The 17,059-nt window shown below is 51.6% G+C and overlaps 1 long non-coding RNA gene across 1 annotated transcript; it reads left to right on the top strand.

Moving 5' to 3' along the window:
- Positions 1-15,497: 15,497 nt before the first annotated feature.
- LOC139832058 (uncharacterized) lies at positions 15,498-16,151 on the top strand. The gene is made up of 2 exons (XR_011746556.1): positions 15,498-15,591; positions 15,666-16,151. It is a non-coding gene; the product is annotated as an uncharacterized lncRNA (long non-coding RNA).
- Positions 16,152-17,059: the final 908 nt, after the last annotated feature.

Raw genomic sequence — 17,059 nt, 5'->3', positions numbered from 1 at the left:
CGACGGCCAAACCCTACGCCGAGGGCATTTTATCGGGGCCGTCGGCGTACGGCCTCGCCAGGGCAGCGCCGGAAGCCGACCGTCGGCGTCTAGTTACCGTCGGCGTATAGGCTCCTACGCCGAGGGCCGCCGTCGGCGTCTACCTGGCCCTCGGCGTAGAGGTATCCATCACCTCCCCCGCACCCGCACCGTCACCGCCCTCTCACGGCGTCAGACAGACGCCGAGGGCTACCCTCGGCATAGGGCATGGCCACCCTATGCCGACGGCCACCCTCGGCATATAGACTTTTTTTTTATTTTTTATTTTTTCTCTCTCTCATATTACTTTATATTATGTTTCTATTATTTATTTACTAGTATGCATTATGTAAAAAATGGTTCTATTTTTTAAGAATTCGTAGATGGCATATGTAGGTCCCACGGGTGACGCTCTTCGCAGACGGGTCAACCGGAGCCACTAGGCCCAACATTTGCTATCGATGTACATATGGGTAGATCCGCGGGGTCCCCGCCCTACGGTTTCCCTAACCCTAACTCTAACCCTAACCCTAACCCTAACCCTAACTCTAACCCTAACTCTAACCCTAACCCTAACCCTAACTCTAGCCCTAACCCTAACCCTAGGGTTTCCACATACATTGCTAACTCTAACCCTAACCCTAACTCTAGCCCTAACCCTAACCCTAGGGTTTCCACATACATTGCTAACTCTAACCCTAACCTAACCCTAACTCTAACCCTAACCCTAGGGTTTCCACATACATTGCTAACCCTAACTATAACCCTAACCGATCACTTGGTAAAACCCTAACCCTAGGGGTCCCGCACTAGTGTTTAACAAGAAACAGATCAACGGAGCGTCAGAATTGTTGGAAAACTTGCTTCTGCCCCTAACATACATGTACAAGTGTGATGTAAGGTTTGGCTAACCTTGGATGTACCCGGCGTTGACGATTTCCGCATAATGGGCTACCAGTTGGTAAAATTCAGGATCTGTATGTGGAAACCCCCGCCATGGCTCGAACGGAGCCTATTTTATGGTAAAGTATGCCCAACCTATCGTTTCCATGTACATATGTCCTAAACAAAGCAAACTAAATAAAAAAGTCCACTGGTAAACCCTCGCACGGAGAAAGCTATAGGGGTAGATGTGTGGGGTCCCCGCCCTAGGGTTTTCCAAGTTACAGACCACCGGAGCGTCGGAATCGCTGGAAAACTTGTGTGTGTCCACATGGCATGCACAAAAGTGATTTGAGATGGTTTTATATCCAAGGCTACCCCCCCAGGTGTGTCCGGCTTCTCGGACAGGGGGTTACTACACTTAGGCAGATTATGCATGTATAGGGGGGAACTCCCTCGGAGGTGAACCGGAGAGAAACTTGAGATCATATGTGATGATCCTTGTTTCCACATGTACCTATGACCTAACCAAGCTCAAATGGAGGCATATGCCCACCGGGGGAGCCCCGATGGGATGCAGTCAAAGGGGTAGACCGCGCGGTCAACAGAACTAGGGTTTCGTCGAAAATCGAGCATCGGATCTAGGGAATGGCCCCAAAACTTGTGTGTGTCCACATGGAATGCACAAAAGTGATTTGAGATGGTTTTATATCCAAGGCTACCCCCCCAGGTGTGTCCGGCTTCTCGGACAGGGGGTTCCTACACTTAGGCATTCTGCATGTATAGGGGGAACTCCCTGAGTTGAACCGGAGAGAAACTTGAGATCATATGTGATGATCCTTGTTTCCACATGTACCTATGACCTAACCAAGCTCAAATGGAGGCATATGCCCACCGGGGGAGCCCCGATGGGATGCAGTCAAAGGGGTAGACCGCGCGGTCAACAGAACTAGGGTTTCGTCGAAAATCGAGCATCGGATCTAGGGAATGGCCCCAAAACTTGTGTGTGTCCACATGGAATGCACAAAAGTGATTTGAGATGGTTTTATATCCAAGGCTACCCCCCCAGGTGTGTCCGGCTTCTCGGACAGGGGGTTCCTACACTTAGGCAGATTCTGCATGTATAGGGGGGAACTCCCTCGGAGTTGAACCGGAGAGAAACTTGAGATCATATGTGATGATCCTTGTTTCCAAATGTACCTATGACCTAACCAAGCTCAAATGGAGGCATATGCCCACCGGGGGAGCCCCGATGGGATGCAGTCAAAGGGGTAGACCGCGCGGTCAACAGAACTAGGGTTTCGTCGGAAATCGAGCATCGGATCTAGGGAATGGCCCCAAAACTTGTGTGTGTCCACATGGAATGCACAAAAGTGATTTGAGATGGTTCTATATCCAAGGCTACCCCCCCAGGTGTGTCCGGCTTCTCGGACAGGGGGTTCCTACACTTAGGCAGATTCTGCATGTATAGGGGGGAACTCCCTCTGAGTTGAACCGGAGAGAAACTTGAGATCATATGTGATGATCCTTGTTTCCAAATGTACATATGACCTAACCAAGCTCAAATGGAGGCATATGCCCACCGGGGGGAGCCCCGATGGGATGCGTTCAAAGGGGTAGACCGCGCGGTCAACAGAACTAGGGTTTCGTCGGAAATCGAGCATCGGATGTAGAGAATGGCCCCAAAACTTGTGTGTGTCCACATGGAATGCACAAAAGTGATTTGAGATGGTTCTATATCCAAGGCTACCCCCCCAGGTGTGTCCGGCTTCTCGGACAGGGGGTTCCTACACTTAGGCAGATTCGGCATGTATAGGGGGGAACTCCCTCGGAGTTGAACCGGAGAGAAACTTGAGATCATATGTGATGATCCTTGTTTCCAAATGTACATATGACCTAACCAAGCTCAAATGGAGGCATATGCCCACCGGGGGAGCCCCGATGGGATGCAGTCAAAGGGGTAGACCGCGCGGTCAACAGAACTAGGGTTTCGTCGGAAATCGAGCATCGGATCTAGGGAATGGCCCCAAAACTTGTGTGTGTCCACATGGAATGCACAAAAGTGATTTGAGATGGTTCTATATCCAAGGCTACCCCCCCGTGTGTGTCCGGCTTCGCGGACAGGGGTTCCTACACTTAGGCATTCTCGCATGTATAGGGGGGAACTCCCTCGGAGTTGAACCGGAGAGAAACTTGAGATCATATGTGATGATCCTTGTTTCCAAATGTACATATGACCTAACCAAGCTCAAATGGAGGCATATGCCCACCGGGGAGCCCCGATGGGATGCAGTCAAAGGGGTAGACCGCGCGGTCACCGTAACTAGGGTTTCGTCGGAAATCGAGCATCGGATGTAGAGAATGGCCCCAAAACTTGTGTGTGTCCACATGGAATGCACAAAAGTGATTTGAGATGGTTCTATATCCAAGGCTACCCCCCCAGGTGTGTCCGGCTTCTCGGACAGGGGGTTCCTACACTTAGGCAGATTCTGCATGTATAGGGGGAACTCCCTCGGAGTTGAACCTGAGAGAAACTTGAGATCATATGTGATGATCCTTGTTTCCAAATGTACATATGACCTAACCAAGCTCAAATGGAGGCATATGCCCACCGGGGGAGCCCCGATGGGATGCAGTCAAAGGGGTAGACCGCGCGGTCAACAGAACTAGGGTTTCGTCGAAAATCGAGCATCGGATCTAGGGAATGGCCCCAAAACTTGTGTGTGTCCACATGGAATGCACAAAAGTGATTTGAGATGGTTTTATATCCAAGGCTACCCCCCCAGGTGTGTCCGGCTTCTCGGACAGGGGGTTCCTACACTTAGGCAGATTCTGCATGTATAGGGGGGAACTCCCTCGGAGTTGAACCGGAGAGAAACTTGAGATCATATGTGATGATCCTTGTTTCCAAATGTACCTATGACCTAACCAAGCTCAAATGGAGGCATATGCCCACCGGGGGAGCCCCGATGGGATGCAGTACAGGGGGTAGACCGCGCGGTCAACGGTACTAGGGTTTCGTCGGAAATCGAGCATCGGATCTAGGGAATGGCCCCAAAACTTGTGTGTGTCCACATGGAATGCACAAAAGTGATTTGAGATGGTTCTATATCCAAGGCTACCCCCCCAGGTGTGTCCGGCTTCTCGGACAGGGGGTTCCTACACTTAGGCAGATTCTGCATGTATAGGGGGGAACTCCCTCGGAGTTGAACCGGAGAGAAACTTGAGATCATATGTGATGATCCTTGTTTCCAAATGTACATATGACCTAACCAAGCTCAAATGGAGGCATATGCCCACCGGGGGAGCCCCGATGGGATGCAGTCAAAGGGGTAGACCGCGCGGTCAACAGAACTAGGGTTTCGTCGGAAATCGAGCATCGGATGTAGAGAATGGCCCCAAAACTTGTGTGTGTCCACATGGAATGCACAAAAGTGATTTGAGATGGTTCTATATCCAAGGCTACCTCTGTGTGTCCGGCTTCTCGGACAGGGGGTTCCTACACTTAGGCATTCTGCATGTATAGGGGAACTCCCTGAGTTGAACCGGAGAGAAACTTGAGATCATATGTGATGATCCTTGTTTCCAAATGTACATATGACCTAACCAAGCTCAAATGGAGGCATATGCCCACCGGGGAGCCCGATGGGATGCAATCAAAGGGGTAGACCGCGCGGTCAATGTAACTAGGGTTTCGTCGGAAATCGAGCATCGGATCTAGGGAATGGCCCCAAAACTTGTGTGTGTCCACATGGAATGCACAAAAGTGATTTGAGATGGTTCTATATCCAAGGCTACCCCCCCAGGTGTGTCCGGCTTCTCGGACAGGGGGTTCCTACACTTAGGCAGATTCTGCATGTATAGGGGGGAACTCCCTCGGAGTTGAACCGGAGAGAAACTTGAGATCATATGTGATGATCCTTGTTTGCAAATGTACATATGACCTAACCAAGCTCAAATGGAGGCATATGCCCACCGGGGAGCCCCGATGGGATGCGATCAAAGGGGTAGACCGCGCGGTCAACGTAACTAGGGTTTCGTCGGAAATCGAGCATCGGATCTAGGGAATGGCCCCAAAACTTGTGTGTGTCCACATGGAATGCACAAAAGTGATTTGAGATGGTTCTATATCCAAGGCTACCCCCTGTGTGTCCGGCTTCTCGGACAGGGGGTTCCTACACTTAGGCAGATTCTGCATGTATAGGGGGAACTCCCTCGGAGTTGAACCGGAGAGAAACTTGAGATCATATGTGATGATCCTTGTTTGCAAATGTACCTATGACCTAACCAAGCTCAAATGGAGGCATATGCCCACCGGGGGAGCCCCGATGGGATGCAGTCAAAGGGGTAGACCGCGCGGTCAACAGAACTAGGGTTTCGTCGGAAATCGAGCATCGGATCTAGGGAATGGCCCCAAAACTTGTGTGTGTCCACATGGAATGCACAAAAGTGATTTGAGATGGTTCTATATCCAAGGCTACCCCCGTGTGTGTCCGGCTTCTCGGACAGGGGGTTCCTACACTTAGGCGTATTCTGCATGTATAGGGGAACTCCCTGAGTTGAACCGGAGAGAAACTTGAGATCATATGTGATGATCCTTGTTTCCAAATGTACATATGACCTAACCAAGCTCAAATGGAGGCATATGCCCACCGGGGAGCCCCGATGGGATGCGATCAAAGGGGTAGACCGCGCGGTCAACGTAACTAGGGTTTCGTCGGAAATCGAGCATCGGATCTAGGGAATGGCCCCAAAACTTGTGTGTGTCCACATGGAATGCACAAAAGTGATTTGAGATGGTTCTATATCCAAGGCTACCCCCCAGGTGTGTCCGGCTTCTCGGACAGGGGGTTCCTACACTTAGGCAGATTCTGCATGTATAGGGGGGAACTCCCTCGGAGTTGAACCGGAGAGAAACTTGAGATCATATGTGATGATCCTTGTTTGCAAATGTACATATGACCTAACCAAGCTCAAATGGAGGCATATGCCCACCGGGGGAGCCCCGATGGGATGCAGTCAAAGGGGTAGACCGCGCGGTCAACAGAACTAGGGTTTCGTCGGAAATCGAGCATCGGATCTAGGGAATGGCCCCAAAACTTGTGTGTGTCCACATGGAATGCACAAAAGTGATTTGAGATGGTTCTATATCCAAGGCTACCCCCCATGTGTGTCCGGCTTCTAGGACAGGGGGTTCCTACACTTAGGCAGATTCCCGCATGTATAGGGGGAACTCCCTCGAGTTGAACCGGAGAGAAACTTGAGATCATATGTGATGATCCTTGTTTCCAAATGTACATATGACCTAACCAAGCTCAAATGGAGGCATATGCCCACCGGGGGAGCCCCGATGGGATGCAGTCAAAGGGGTAGACCGCGCGGTCAACAGAACTAGGGTTTCGTCGAAAATCAAGCATCGGATCTAGGGAATGGCCCCAAAACTTGTGTGTGTCCACATGGAATGCACAAAAGTGATTTGAGATGGTTCTATATCCAAGGCTACCCCCCAGGTGTGTCCGGCTTCCCGGACAGGGGGTTCCTACACTTAGGCGATTACGCATGTATAGGGAACTCCTCGTAGGTGAACCGGAGAGAAACTTGAGATCATATGTGATGATCCTTGTTTCCACATGTACCTATGACCTAACCAAGCTCAAATGGAGGCATATGCCCACCGGGGGACCCCCGATGGGATGCAGTCAAAGGGGTAGACCGCGCGGTCAACGTAACTAGGGTTACGTCGAAAATCGAGCATCTGGATCTAGGGAATGGCCCCAAAACTTGTGTGTGTCCACATGGAATGCACAAAAGTGATTTGAGATGGTTGTAGATCCAAGGCTACCCCCTGTGTGTGTCCGGCTTCTCGGACAGGGGGTTCCTACACTTAGGCGCATTCTGCATGTATAGGGGGAACTCCTGAGGTGAACCGGAGAGAAACTTGAGATCATATGTGATGATCCTTGTTTCCAAATGTACATATGACCTAACCAAGCTCAAATGGAGGCATATGCCCACCGGGGGAGCCCCGATGGGATGCGATCAAAGGGGTAGACCGCGCGGTCACCGTAACTAGGGTTTCGTCGGAAATCGAGCATCGGATGTAGAGAATGGCCCCAAAACTTGTGTGTGTCCACATGGAATGCACAAAAGTGATTTGAGATGGTTCTATATCCAAGGCTACCCCCCCAGGTGTGTCCGGCTTCTCGGACAGGGGGTTCCTACACTTAGGCGATTACGCATGTATAGGGGGAACTCCTGAGTTGAACCGGAGAGAAACTTGAGATCATATGTGATGATCCTTGTTTCCAAATGTACATATGACCTAACCAAGCTCAAATGGAGGCATATGCCCACTGGGGGAGCCCCGATGGGATGCAGTCAAAGGGGTAGACCGCGCGGTCAACAGAACTAGGGTTTCGTCGGAAATCGAGCATCGGATGTAGAGAATGGCCCCAAAACTTGTGTGTGTCCACATGGAATGCACAAAAGTGATTTGAGATGGTTCTATATCCAAGGCTACCCCCTGTGTGTCCGGCTTCTCGGACAGGGGTTCCTACACTTAGGCAGCATTCTGCATGTATAGGGGGAACTCCCTGAGTTGAACCGGAGAGAAACTTGAGATCATATGTGATGATCCTTGTTTCCAAATGTACATATGACCTAACCAAGCTCAAATGGAGGCATATGCCCACCGGGGAGCCCCGATGGGATGCGATCAAAGGGGTAGACCGCGCGGTCAACGTAACTAGGGTTTCGTCGGAAATCGAGCATCGGATCTAGGGAATGGCCCCAAAACTTGTGTGTGTCCACATGGAATGCACAAAAGTGATTTGAGATGGTTCTATATCCAAGGCTACCCCCTGTGTGTCCTGGCTTCTCGGACAGGGGGTTCCTACACTTAGGCGCATTCCCGCATGTATAGGGGGAACTCCCTGAGTTGAACCTGAGAGAAACTTGAGATCATATGTGATGATCCTTGTTTCCAAATGTACATATGACCTAACCAAGCTCAAATGGAGGCATATGCCCACCGGGGGAGCCCCGATGGGATGCAGTCAAAGGGGTAGACCGCGCGGTCACCAGAACTAGGGTTTCGTCCAAAATCAAGCATCGGATCTAGGGAATGGCCCCAAAACTTGTGTGTGTCCACATGGAATTCACAAAAGTGAATTGACATGGTGCTATATCCAAGGCTACCCCCCCAGGTGTGTCCGGCTTCTCGGACAGGGGGTTCCTACACTTAGGCAGATTCTGCATGTATAGGGGGGAACTCCCTCGGAGTTGAACCGGAGAGAAACTTGAGATCATATGTGATGATCCTTGTTTCCAAATGTACATATGACCTAACCAAGCTCAAATGGAGGCATATGCCCACCGGGGGGAGCCCCGATGGGATGCAGTCAAAGGGGTAGACCGCGCGGTCAACAGAACTAGGGTTTCGTCGGAAATCGAGCATCGGATCTAGGGAATGGCCCCAAAACTTGTGTGTGTCCACATGGAATGCACAAAAGTGATTTGAGATGGTTTTATATCCAAGGCTACCCCCTCCAGGTGTGTCCGGCTTCTCGGACAGGGGGTTCCTACACTTAGGCAGATTCTGCATGTATAGGGGGAACTCCCTCGGAGTTGAACCGGAGAGAAACTTGAGATCATATGTGATGATCCTTGTTTCCAAATGTACCTATGACCTAACCAAGCTCAAATGGAGGCATATGCCCACCGGGGGAGCCCCGATGGGATGCAGTCAAAGGGGTAGACCGCGCGGTCAACAGAACTAGGGTTTCGTCGGAAATCGAGCATCGGATCTAGGGAATGGCCCCAAAACTTGTGTGTGTCCACATGGAATGCACAAAAGTGATTTGAGATGGTTCTATATCCAAGGCTACCCCCGTGTGTGTCCGGCTTCTCGGACAGGGGTTCCTACACTTAGGCGGTCTCGCATGTATAGGGGGAACTCCCTCGGAGTTGAACCGGAGAGAAACTTGAGATCATATGTGATGATCCTTGTTTCCAAATGTACATATGACCTAACCAAGCTCAAATGGAGGCATATGCCCACCGGGGAGCCCCGATGGGATGCGATCAAAGGGGTAGACCGCGCGGTCAACGTAACTAGGGTTTCGTCGGAAATCGAGCATCGGATCTAGGGAATGGCCCCAAAACTTGTGTGTGTCCACATGGAATGCACAAAAGTGATTTGAGATGGTTCTATATCCAAGGCTACCCCTCTGTGTGTGTCCGGCTTCTCGGACAGGGGGTTCCTACACTTAGGCAGATTCTGCATGTATAGGGGGGAACTCCCTCGGAGTTGAACCGGAGAGAAACTTGAGATCATATGTGATGATCCTTGTTTCCAAATGCGCATAGCTTGGGAATGTAGAAGATTAAAACAAATTTGCATGGACATATATAATTTAATAAATATAATTGACATTAATAAAATTTAAATACAAAAATCTTCACATAAGATGATATAATTATTCATAATACTTATTCCTATGAACTATATTAATATTTGTTATACTATAATCTGAGATTAATAAAATTTAGAAAATAATTTTATACCTATAATTGAGATGAAATATGAAGTAAAAGGAAAAAAAAGGTCTATGCCGAGGGCCACCCTCGGCGTATAGCCGGCCCTCGGCATAGGGGGCGCGCCGGACCGGTTAGAGGTCTTGGTCGAGCTGCACCAGCCAGCCGCACCAGCTAGCCCTAAACCCCCGCGCGCGTGCCCGAGCCCGAGCAGCCCCCGACCTCGTGCCCGCCGCCGCCTTGCCTGCCCGCCGGCCGCCTCCACCCCCTCCTCCTCCCCAAACCCGCCCGTGCCGCCTCCCGCCGCCGCAGCCCTCCCCGCCGCCGCAGCCCCTCCCCGCCGCCACCCTCCTCCCCTCACTGCCCCCGGCCGCCCTCCTCCCCTCACTGCCCTCCTCCTCCCCTCACTGCCCGCCGCCCGCCGCAGGCTCCGCCCCCGCCACCACCCTCCTCCCTCACTGCCCCCGGCCGCCCTCCTCCCCTCACTGCCCTCCTCCGCCCCTCACTGCCCCCCGCAGGCTCCGCCCCCCCCCCCCCCCACCTCTCCCCCGCCGGGCCGCCCCACCACCTCCCCTCATCGCCTCTAGCCGGCCGCCCTCCTCTCCCCTGCCGTGCCGCCCCTCCTCCTCTCCTCGCCGTGCCGCCCTCCTCCTCTCCCTGCTCGGCCCCTCTTCCCTGCATAGGTAAGCTAGGGTTAGCTCCCTGTCTTTTATTTTTCTATTTGCTTTAATTGTTGTGTGAATTTGTTCAAATGTGATTCAAATGTGATTTGAAATAGTAATAGAAATAGAATAGTGGAAATTTGGAAGAAAAAAATAGAAATGAAATCGAAATGTGTAGTAGAAATAGAAATGAATTTGTTTAATAATGGAAATAGAAATTCAAATGTGAATTTGTTCAAATGTGAATTTGTTCTAACAATGTAATTTTGTTTTGATTGAAACAAAAATAGGCCATGTGGTGACCGCCTCGTCATGAGCACCCCGACGTGACGATCCTGCATCTTGACGCACTTCTTGACGGTCGCCGACATCGACACTCGGTTGTTGAACGACTTCCTCTACAGCCGAGGGTGAGCTAAAACATCGCCCCCCTTCTCCGCATTTTCTTATGTCACTAGATTCAATTTCCAAGTCAAGTTGCGTAACCTAGGTGTCACTTCCCGTCCGCGAGCGTTACGCGGATAAATATGCATTAGTGGTCCGCATATTTTGAACCGTAACGCTTGCGGCATTTACGGGACAGTCGGCGGATGCGTAGTTGTCTACGTTTTCCATGTTCTACTCCGGTCCGAGTCAGGATTTCGGCGGCGCCTCCCCGTTGTTCTCCGGATGCACATCCTCTCGGCTTTTTGCCGAGACGTGTATCGGGAGAGCAGCGGGGAGGAGCTGCCGAAATTCTGACTTGGACCGGGGTAGAGCATGGAGAACGTAGCCAACTACGGATCCGGCGGCTGCTAGGAGCCCACCTAGTAGAGATGTAGGTTGATGCATGCGTTTCGCCCGGTAAAATAAATAAAAATATGATGCATTTAATTTCCTATTTGATATAAATGCTATGTCTCGTGGTTTGGCTCCCAATAAAGCAGAGGATGGCTGATAATGGATGGATGTACAATGAGCGTGTTAGTGCGATCGAGAAAACAGATGAGTGGACAAGGAAGACCCATTTTCTAGTGAATGAGTTAGCGCGTGGTACAAAGGGGCTGGTTCGGGCACTTTGCCCCCGTGTTCGCTGCGTGAAGGCCAACGTCGTGGGAAGGATGAAATGTATAGACACCTTCGCAATATGGGTATATGCATGGGTACGTCACGGAAATCGACTTTGATGAGCGCGAACGTGACAGAGGTGAGGTGATGCGGCAGCGGCTCAATGGCAATGCGTACGATGGAGTTAGAGACTTTCTAGATGATCTCGTCCATGCCGATGTCCCGGATTCGCCGCCAGAACCGGAGGCGCCGCCAGAACCGGAGGCGCCGCCAGAACCGGAGGAACCAGAGCCAACCGCGAAGGCCTTCTATGATATGATTGCCGCGGCTAAGAGGCCTCTGTACGAGGGCGCCGCGATTTCTCAGCTCGATGCCATCTCCCAATGTCTAGCCGACAAGACCCGGTACAACACCACCCGTGAGGGCTTTGAAGCAAGTCTGAAAACAACTGGTAACATGTTGCCCAAAGATCATTGTCTGCCTCAAAGCCTGCACGCGACGAGGAGAATTATGAAGGACCTCAACATGGATTATCAAAGGATAGACTGTTGTCCGAAAGGCTGCGTTCTATTTTGGAGACAAGATGCGGAGGACAAGTACTGTCCCATCTCAGAAGCAGTCTAGGTATGAAGAGGTAACGGGAAAGGATGGTCAGGTGAGGCAGTCAAGCACCGCAAAGTCGATTCTTCGATATCTCCCATTCATAAAAAGAATCCAGCGGCTTTACATGCACGAGGAGACAGCCAAACAGATGACGTGGCACAAGTATGGGAAGAGATTCGTGGACGAAAACAAGAAGTTGAAGATGGGACATCCATCCGATGGTACGGCATGGAAGAACTTCGATACAAAACACCGCCTTAAGGCAGCCGAGGCTCGGAATGTCGAATTGCGATAGCAACAGATGGCTTCAATCCATATGGTATGTCCACCGCCAATTACGCTTGCTGGCCCGTGTTTGTTATTCCGCTCAATCTCCCTCCCGGAGTCCTAATGACGAGGAAGACCATGTTTCTGTCGCTGATCATTCCAGGCCCTCATTACCCGGGGAAGAATTTGAGTGTCTACATGCAGCCGATTGTGGAAGATTTGAACCACTCTTGGCACCACGGGACATTGACGTACGACCGAGCATCGAAGACAAACTTCTGCATGAGAGTTTGGTTGCAGTATACCATGCATGACATGCCCGGGTACGCCCTAACATGTGGATGGTGTACAGCTGGTAAGTGGCCATGCCTGTGCAGTGCATCGGCTTGAGTTCCTTTGGCTACAGAAGGGTCGCAAGTATGTTGCGTTTGACACGAATCGACAGTTCCTCAAAAGGAGGCATCCGTTTAGAGAAGACAAAAAGAACTTCAAGAAGGGCAAAGTTGTGCATGAAAAAAAAGATGTGCCGAAGTTTGATGGTACACTTGTTGAAGCCGAGCTACGTGCTCTCGTGCCGGCAGCGACGCCAACTGGCCATCAATTTGAGGGATATGGTGTAACGCACAACTGGACTCACGAGGCGGCTTTAACGAAGCTCGAGTATTACAAGGACCTCGAACTTCCCCATAACATCGATGTGATGCACACTGTAAAGAATGTCGCGGAGTCCGTCTTTCACACATGCCTGAACATTCCCGGGAAGTCAAAGGATAATGTCAAGGCTAGAGTCGATATTGAGATCCTCTGTGATAGGGAAAAATTACACATGAAGCGTCCTATTGGCCGTCAAAAGAATTGGTTCAAGCCGCATGCCAACTTCTGCCTTGATTCCATCCAAAAGAAGGAGGCATTCGCGTGGCTCAAATACGTCGTGATGTTCCCGGATGGTTATTGCTCGAATATGAGTAAGGGAGTTAATCTTTCGACGGGAAAAGTCACCGGGCTCAAGAGTCACGACTATCATATATGGATTCAGCGGCTCATGCCGGTGATGCTTCGAGGGTATATCCCCGAGAAAGTCTGGCTGGTGAGGGTCTTTTATTCTTAGTATTTATTATGTCAACATGCTTCTTAATTGCATTGTGCCTTTTATTGTTAGTATCTTCATTTTATTATGTCAACATGCTTCTTAATTGCATTGTGCCTTTTATTGTTAGTATCTTCATTTTATTATGTCAACATGCTTCTTAATTGCATTGTGCCTTTTATTCTTAGTATCTTCATTTTATTATGTCAACATGCTTCTTAATTGCATTGTGCCTTTTATTCTTAGTATCTTCATATAATATGTCTTTGTGCTTAACTGTTTTATTCTTCTCAATGCCGGTGTTGGACAATATGAGCAGCGGCAAGGCAGACTCCGAGAGCTTGCTTAAGACGCTGGCGCAGGTGAAGAGGAATATTCCTAGACCCACTAGACGGAGTGATCGAGCCCCGGTGCAAAATCCGCGTTACGCCGATGGTACCGATGGAGGACGAGGACGAGGAGGACGAGGTGGAGGTCGAGGACGAGGACGAGGAGGACGAGGTGGAGGACGAGGTGGCGGCGGGGTACACATGGACTTTGACGAGCCACCCTCCGCTTCTGGCGACGTGGCTCCTGAGTTGTACCTAGAGGGTCCGTCTAGTGGGGAGGTGGAGATGGAGACGGAGTCTACACACGAGTCGGACTCTAGGGCTGAGTTGGAGGTGATGGAGGATGGGGGTGCGCCGAAGCCCTTGAAGCTTCGTGGAGAAGCTGGAGTCCCCGATGCGAGGAAGGAGCCGAAGACCCATGATGACAAGGCCCTTATCATTCCTTCGAGCGATGAGTAAGTGTACTACTTCAGAAATTTCGAACATGTATTTTCATCTTGGGCATAATAAACAATTTGGCATGTGTACTAATGTGTGATTTATTTGCAAAGAATCGGACATGGGATGCCAAGCCCCCCCGCATGCCTAACAGCTTGCTTGGGGCTCTGATTAAGAAGTTCTGGCCCGGCAGATACACTCCCCTTAGCACGGTCCCCGGTGGCCCGACGAAGCTAGCCACTACTTGGGCGGACTATGAGGATGCCCTCGCCGTAGGCTTCGCGACACCGCCGAGGCCGTGACCACCAAGTTCTGGGTAAGGCATATATTTCTCGAGCACCGTTCATAGTTGATGACCCTAATGTGCTAACTCATGACTTTCACAACTGATTTATGCATGATTGAAGTGCTTCTATCGTGTGGACCCGGAGCATGACACGCAGGCGCGTCTCACTTTGCGTGGCGCTTGCGAGAGGTTGACACCGCAGAAGTGGTACAACCAAAAGTTCACCAGCGCTAGTGCCTTCTCGGCTAACAAGGGTAAGAGGGTCAAGAAGGAGTACTTTGTTGGTAACGAGCCTACGGAGGAATGGGCAATGACCATTGAGGAGTACATGTCGGTGAGTAAAATGTCAATGAGATTCTACATTGCTGCTAAGTTTTCATTGAATTATCTTGAGCTGACTATTGCGTTTTCAGGTTTGTCCGGAGTGGGCCGAGCAGCATAGGGAGGCATGGGAGGAGCTGATTAGGGCGAGGTGGCTCAGGCAGGACGAGGAGTTTGCAGCCGTGTCGAGGCGTAACATGGAGAACCGAGGCACCGGTGGCACACACTGCGCGGGAAACCGCGACTACACCCGCTTCAAGGGGAAAAAGGTATGTATATACATGGAACGACCTTCATTCATTTCCCGCCATGTCTCATTTGTGGTACGCTTAACTTTTCTTTTCGCGATGCGGTGGCCGAGGCACCACCCCAGGTGGTGCTTCATGATGCCCAGATATATGACATGATGCGGACGAAGCAGAAGCCCAATCCCGCATTGCCTCAGCCACAGTACTACGGCAATGCCAAGGCCGCCAAGGAGGACTACTGCGACATGGTCAAGTCTCGTCACCCCGAGGTGGATGACCCCTTGAGCATTCCGGTCGACGAGGAGTCGTTGGTCCTGTCGGGGCACGGGCGTCCGCATGGCCGTTTCCCTTGGATGAATAAGGCGGTCAAGCCTACCCACTCCACGAGCTACACGCGCCTCAAGCATACCCTCACCGCCGACAGCCCCCAGCCTCGTCCACGGCCTGCTCGTCCACCCGCCTACGATGTAAGTTTCCTCATTTTCATCCTCTTTCCGGTTTTCCTTCCTACATGGCTAAGTGTTTACGAGATTCATTGTTTCTGAAATTGTAGCTCGACTTCGAGGCGGCCTTCGAAGCCTGCAATGAAGCGTATCAGCAGGCCGTTGCCCGGTGGAATAGGCAGAATACGGCCGATATGACGGATTTATCACTAAGTCTGAATCTTCCTTCTCGCGCAAGTAGATGACAAGTCTCACTTTGATGCTTTATTTCTGCAAAGCCTAACTTGTAACCTATCTTGCAGGAAATGATGAACTCTATGTCAAATGGTACACCGCCACCGGATCGAGTTACCGTGGCGGGGGACATGCCTATCATGCCATCGAGGGCAGCTTTCGCTGCGACTTACTACGGATCCACACCGGAGGTAAGTTCTTTGCCAAACCGGTAGTTACCACTTTCCTTTGCCTCGCAAGTTGCTAACATGTAGGGAACACGTAGGGAACGGGATGGTCCGGGAACCAGGCATCGCCGGGTGGGCGCGAGGTCACACCGGTTCATGAAGGTGGTCGGTCTCCTGGCGTTCTGCTGGTGCCTCTCCGTCGACTACTCCCCGGGACTACTCCCGGTGCCTCTCCGTCGACTTCTCCTGGGCGTGCTACCGGTCCTTCTCCAGGTGGTTCTTCTGCAGCTTCTACCGGAGCGAAACCCCGGGCTCCTCGTTTCGCCAACGATGTGGGCGGACACACCCCGCCCGGGTCCTTCCTCCGCTAGTCGGCACCGGGCTTCTTGCTTGCCATCATTTGCTACCTACTACTATGTATTGGATGACATGGCACTCTCCTCTTGTATGCTACTACATGCACCATGTATGCTACTATGTGGATTTCATGCTATTTATGTGAATTATGGATGAATTTGGATGTATTTGTATGCTACTATGTGGATTTCATGCTATTTATGTGAATTATGGTGAATTTGGATGAATTTCGATGTATTTGGATGTATTGGACCTGCTGAACTGAATTTAGATGAATTGGAACCCAATTTTAATCGAAAAAACCAAATGGTAGGCCATACGCCGAGGGCAATGCCGTCGGCATCGGCCCCTGGCATGACCCTATGGTCGAGCCTATGCCGAGGGGTTGCCCTCGGCGTATGGCCTCACCTGGCAGCACCAGCGCGCGCCACGTGTCCCGCCCGTCGCCAGGAGGAGCTCTCTATGCCGAGGGCCTTGCCCTCGGCGTATGGCCTCACCTGGGAGCCTCGCCCGCGTGTGCCGCGTGTCCACTGCATGGCCATGCAGACGCCGAGGGCCCGGCCGTCGGCGTAGACGCCGAACGTGGCAGCCTCGCGTCTGGCCACGTCGCCCCACGGCCCCCAGATGGCGTGGATACGCCGAGGGGGAAGCCGTCGGCGTCTGGATCACCTCCGTTAACGGCGACGGCGCTCCGTGGCCAGACGCCGACGGCAACGACGCCGAGGGTCTTCTTCCCCGTCGGCATAGAGCGAGGACGCCGACGGCTACTTCTACGCCGAGGGCGGGCCGGGCTACGCCGAGGGACCTGGACGCCGACGAGGTACGCCGAGGGCTGCCGTCGGCGTAGCCTACGCCGAGGGCCAGGCGTGGCTACGCCGAGGGCAGCCGGCCGTCGGCGTCTAAGTCGATTCCTGTAGTGACAGTGCACTACATAAAAGCAGAATATCCGAAAATGATGTCTCCATGATTTAAAAGATCTTACTAAAAATTGTACTACTCCCTCCGTCACGAATTACCTGTCGCAGCGCTAGTGTAAATGAAGTTTTGCATTTTCACCCTTTGTATTTCGAAATCATCACCAATGCATCTCCAATCTAACCAGGAATTTGCGGGTGCTGGCGGACTCGCGCGGTCG

This window comes from Lolium perenne, chromosome 6, assembly GCF_019359855.2.
Source record: "Lolium perenne isolate Kyuss_39 chromosome 6, Kyuss_2.0, whole genome shotgun sequence".
In the NCBI taxonomy this organism is placed as follows: Eukaryota; Viridiplantae; Streptophyta; class Magnoliopsida; order Poales; family Poaceae; genus Lolium; species Lolium perenne.
This window is presented reverse-complemented; position numbering and strand designations above follow the sequence as displayed.